Below are 6,837 nucleotides of genomic sequence, written 5' to 3'. Positions count from 1 at the left end.
CACCATCTATAACCTGACTAGACCCAGCCTCATCTACACCACCCACCATCTATAACCTGACTAGACCCAGCCTCATCTACACCACCATCTATAACCTGACTAGACCCAGCCTCATCTACACCACCATCTATAACCTGACTAGACCCAGCCTCATCTACACCACCACCATCTATAGCCTGACTAGACCCAGTCTCATCTACACCACCATCTATAACCTGACTAGACCCAGCCTCATCTACACCACCATCTATAACCGACTAGACCCAGCCTCATCTACACCACCATCTATACCTGACTAGACCCAGCCTCATCTACACCACCACCATCTATAACCTGACTAGACCCAGCCTCATCTACACCACCACCATCTATAACCTGACTAGACCCAGCCTCATCTACACCACCATCTATAACCTGACTAGACCCAGCCTCATCTACACCCCCATCTATAACCTGACTAGACCCAGCCTCATCTACACCACCATCTATAACCTGACTAGACCCAGCCTCATCTACACCACCATCTATAACCTGACTAGACCCAGCCTCATCTACACCACCATCTATAACCTGACTAGACCCAGCCTCATCTACACCACCACCATCTATAACCTGACTAGACCCAGCCTCATCTACACCACCATCTATAACCTGACTAGACCCAGCCTTATCTACACCACCACCATCTATAACCTGACTAGACCCAGCCTCATCTACACCACCACCATCTATAACCTGACTAGACCCAGCCTCATCTACACCACCATCTATAACCTGACTAGACCCAGCCTCATCTACACCACCATCTATAACCTGACTAGACCCAGCCTCATCTACACCACCACCATATAACCTGACTAGACCCAGCCTCATCTACACCACCACCATCTATAACCTGACTAGACCCAGCCTCATCTACACCACCACCATCTATAACCTGACTAGACCCAGCCTCATCTACACCACCATCTATAACCTGACTAGACCCAGCCTCATCTACACCACCATCTATAACCTGACTAGACCCAGCCTCATCTACACCACCATCTATAACCTGACTAGACCCAGCCTCATCTACACCACCATCTATAACATGACTAGACCCAGCCTCATCTACATCACCATCTACACCCTGACTAGACCCAGCCTCATCTACACCACAATCTATAACCTGACTAGACCCAGCCTCATCTACACCACCATCTATAACCTGACTAGACCCAGCCTCATCTACACCACCACCATCTATAACCTGACTAGACCCAGCCTCATCTACACCACCACCATCTATAACCTGACTAGACCCAGCCTCATCTACACCACCACCATCTATAACCTGACTAGACCCAGCTTCATCTACACCACCATCTATAACCTGACTAGACCCAGCCTCACCTACACCCACTCATCTATAACCTGACTAGACCCAGCCTCATCTCCACCACCATCTATAACCTGACTAGACCCAGCCTCATCTACACCACCATCTATAACCTGACTAGACCCAGCCTCATCTACACCACCACCATCTATAACCTGACTAGACCCAGCCTCATCTACACCACCACCTATAACCTGACTAGACCCAGCCTCATCTACACCACCATCTATCAACCTGACTAGACACAGCCTCATCTACACCACCATCTATAACCTGACTAGACCCAGCCTCATCTACACCACCATCTATAACCTGACTAGACCCAGCCTCATCTACACCACCACCATCTATAACCTGACTAGACCCAGCCTCATCTACACCACCATCTATAACTGACTAGACCCAGCCTTCATCTACACCACCACCATCTATAACCTGACTAGACCCAGCCTCATCTACACCACCATCTATAACCTGACTAGACCCAGCCTCATCTACACCACCATCTATAACCTGACTAGACCCAGCCTACATCTACACCACCATCTATAACCTGACTAGACCCAGCCTCATCTACACCACCATCTATAACCTGCTAGACCCAGCCTCATCTACACCACCACCATCTGAAACCTGACTAGACCCAGCCTCACCTACACACCATCTATACCCGACTAGACCCAGCCTCATCTACACCACCACCATCTATAACCTGACTAGACCCAGCCTCATCTACACCACACCATCTATAACCTGACTAGACCCAGCCTCATCTACACCACCATCAATAACCTGACTAGACCCCCTCATCTACACCACCACTCTATAACCTGACTAGACCCAGCCTCATCTACACCACCACCATCTATAACCTGACTAGACCCAGCCTCATCTACACCACCATCTATAACCTGACTAGACCCAGCCTCATCTACACCACCACCATCTATAACCTGACTAGACCCAGCCTCATCTACACCATCTATAACCTGACTAGACCCAGCCTCATCTACACCACCATCTATAACCTGACTAGACCCAGCCTCATCTACACCACCATCTATAACCTGACTAGACCCAGCCTCATCTACACCACCACCATCTATAACCTGACTAGACCCAGCCTCATCTACACCACCATCTATAACATGACTAGACCCAGCCTCACCTACACCCATCTATAACCTGACTAGACCCAGCCTCATCTACACCACCATCTATAACCTGACTAGACCCAGCCTCATCTACACCACCACCATCTATAACCTGACTAGACCCAGCCTCATCTACACCACCACCACCTAACCTGACTAGACCCAGCGTCATCTACCACCCATCTATAACCTGACTAGACCCCAGCCTCATCTACACCACCACCATCTATAACCTGACTAGACCCAGCCTCATCTACACCACCATCTATAACCTGACTAGACCCAGCCTCATCTACACCACCACATCTAACCTGACTAGACCCAGCCTCATCTACACCACCATCTATAACCTGACTAGACCCAGCCTCATCTACACCACCACCATCTATAACCTGACTAGACCCAGCCTCATCTACACCACCACCTATAACCTGACTAGACCAAGCCTCATCTACACCACCATCTATAACCTGACTAGACCCAGCCTCATCTACACCACCATCTATAACCTGACTAGACCCAGCCTCATCTACACCACCATCTATAACCTGACTAGACCAGCCTCATCTACACCACCACCATCTATAACCTACTAGACCCAGCCTCATCTACACCACCATCTATAACTGACTAGTCCCAGCCTCATCTACACCACCATCTATAACCTGACTAGACCCAGCCTCATCTACCACCACCATCTATAACCTGACTAGACCCAGCCTCATCTACACCACCATCTATAACCTGACTAGACCCAGCCTCATCTACACCACCACCATCTATAACCTGACTAGACCCCAGCCTCATCTACACCACCACCACAATCTATAACCTGACTAGACCCAGCCTCATCTACACCACCATCTATAACCTGACTAGACCCAGCCTCATCTACACCACCATCTATAACCTGACTAGACCCAGCCTCATCTACCACCACCATCTATAACCTGACTAGACCCAGCCTCATCTACACCACCATCTATAACCTGACTAGACCCAGCCCCATCTACACACACATATACCTGACCTCGACCAGCTCATACACCACCATCTAACCTGACTAGACCCAGCCATCCTACACCACCATCTATAACCTGGACTGAGAACCCAGCCTCATCTACACCACCACCATCTATAACCTGACTAGACCCAGCCTCATCTACACCACCACCATCTATAACCTGACTAGACCCAGCCTCATCTACACCACCACCATCTATAACCTGACTAGACCCAGCCTCATCTACACCACCATCTATAACCTGACTAGACCCAGCCTCATCTACACCACCATCTATAACCTGACTAGACCCAGCCTCATCTACACCACCACCATCTATCTATAACCTGACTAGACCCAGCCTCATCTACACCACCATCTATAACCTGACTAGACCCAGCCTCATCTACACCACCACTCTATAACCTGACTAGACCCAGCCTCATCTACACCACCACCATCTATAACCTGACTAGACCCAGCCTCATCTACACCACCATCTATAACCTGACTAGACCCAGCCTCATCTACACCACCACCATCTATAACCTGACTAGACCCCAGCCTCATCTACACCACCACCATCTATAACCTGACTAGACCCAGCCTCATCTACACCACACCATCTATAACCTGACTAGACCGCAGCTCATCTACACCACCATCTATAACCTGACTAGACCACAGCACTCATCTACACCACCATCTATAACCTGACTAGACCCAGCCCTCATCTACACCACCATCTATAACCTGACTAGACCCAGCCTCTCTACACCACGATCTATAACCCTGACTAGACCCAGCCTCACCTACACACCACCATCTATAACCTGACTAGACCCAGCCCTCATCTACATCCACCATCTATAACCTGACTAGGACCCAGCCACATCTACACCACCATCTATAACCTGACTAGACCCAGCACATCTACACCCCCATCTATAACCGACGACCAGCCTCATCTACACCACCATATAACCTGACTAGACCCAGCTCATCTTACACCACCATCTATAACCTGACTAGACCCAGCTTCATCTACACCACCATCTATAACCTGACTAGACCCAGCCTCATCTACCACCACCATCTATACCCTGACTAGACCAGCCTCATCTACACCACCATCTATAACTGACTAGACCCAGCCTCATCTACACCACCATCTATAACCTGACTAGACCCAGCCTCACCACACCACCACCATCTATAACCTGACTAGGACCCAGCCTCATCTACACCACCCATCTATAACCTGACTAGACCCAGCCACATCTACACCACCATCTATAACCTGACTAGACCCCCAGCCTCATTCTACACCACCATCTAATACCTGACTAGACCCAGCCTCATCTACATCACCATCTATAACCTGACTAGACCCAGCCTCATCTACACCCACCATCTATAACCTGACTAGGACCAGCCTCAGCTACACCCCCATCTAATAACCTGACTAGACCAGCCTCATCTACACCAGTATCTGTAGCCTGGTTAGACCCAGCCTCATCTACACCACCATCTATAACCGACTCTAGACCCCAGCCTCATTACACACCACCATTATAACCTGACTAGACCCAGCCTCATCTACACCACCATCTATAACATGACTAACCCAGCCTCATCTACACCACCACCATCTATAACCTGACTAGACCCAGCCTCATCTACACCACCACCATCTATAACCTGACTAGACCCAGTCTCATCTACACCACCATCTATAACCTGACTAGACCCAGCCTCACCTACACCACCATCTATAACCTGACTAGACCCAGCCTCATCTACACCACCACCATCTATAACCTGACTAGACCCAGCCTCATCTACACCACCACCATCTATAACCTGACTAGACCCAGCCTCATCTACACCACCATCTATAACCTGACTAGACCACGCCTCATCTACACCCCCATCTATAACCTGACTAGACCCAGCCTCATCTACACCACCATCTATAACCTGACTAGACCCAGCCTCATCTACACCACCATCTATAACCTGACTAGACCCAGTCTCATCTACACCACCATCTATAACCTGACTAGACCCAGCCTCATCTACACCACCACCATCTATAACCTGACTAGACCCAGCCTCATCTACACCACCATCTATAACCTGACTAGACCCAGCCAGCCTTATCTACACCACCACCATCTATAACCTGACTAGACCCAGCCTCATCTACACCACCACCATCTATAACCTGACTAGACCCAGCCTCATCTACACCACCTCTATAACCTGACTAGACCCAGCCTCATCTACACCACCATCTATAACCTGACTAGACCCAGCCTCATCTACACCACCACCATCTATAACCTGACTAGACCCAGCCTCATCTACACACCACCATCTATAACCTGACTAGACCCAGCTCATCTACACCACCCTATAACCTGACTAGACCCAGCCTCATCTACACCACCATCTATAACCTGACTAGACCCAGCCTCATCTACACCACCATCTATAACCTGACTAGACCCAGCCTCATCTACACCACCATCTATAACCTGACTAGACCCAGCCTCATCTACACCACCATCTATAACCTGACTAGACCCAGCCCCATCTACACCACCACCATCTATAACCTGACTAGACCCAGCCTCACCTACACCACCATCTATAACCTGACTAGACCCAGCCTCATCTACACCACACCATCTAAAACTGACTAGACCCAGCCTCATCTACACCACCACCATCTATAACCTGACTAGACCCAGCCTCATCTACACCACCCCCATCTATAACCTGACTAGACCCAGCCTCATCTACACCACCATCTATAACCTGACTAGACCCAGCCTCATCTACACCACCATCTATAACCTGACTAGACGCCCTCATCTACACCACCACCATCTATCTATAACCTGACTAGACCCAGCCTCATCTACACCACCATCTATAACCTGACTAGACCCAGCCTCATCTACACCACCACTCTATAACCTGACTAGACCCAGCCTCATCTACACCACCACCATCTATAACCTGACTAGACCCAGCCTCATCTACACCACCATCTATAACCGACTAGACCCAGCCTCATCTACACCACCACCATCTATAACCTGACTAGACCGCCTCATCTACACACCACCATCTATAACCTGACTAGACCCAGCCTCATCTACACCACCATCTATAACCTGACTAGACCCAGCTTCATCTACACCACCATCTATAACCTGACTAGACCCAGCCTCATCTACACCACCATCTATAACCTGACTAGACCCAGCCTCATCTACACCACCATCTAA

This window comes from Salmo trutta, chromosome 2 (genome assembly GCF_901001165.1).
Source record: "Salmo trutta chromosome 2, fSalTru1.1, whole genome shotgun sequence".
Classification (NCBI taxonomy): Eukaryota; Metazoa; Chordata; class Actinopteri; order Salmoniformes; family Salmonidae; genus Salmo; species Salmo trutta.
Note: the sequence above shows the minus strand (reverse complement) of the source record.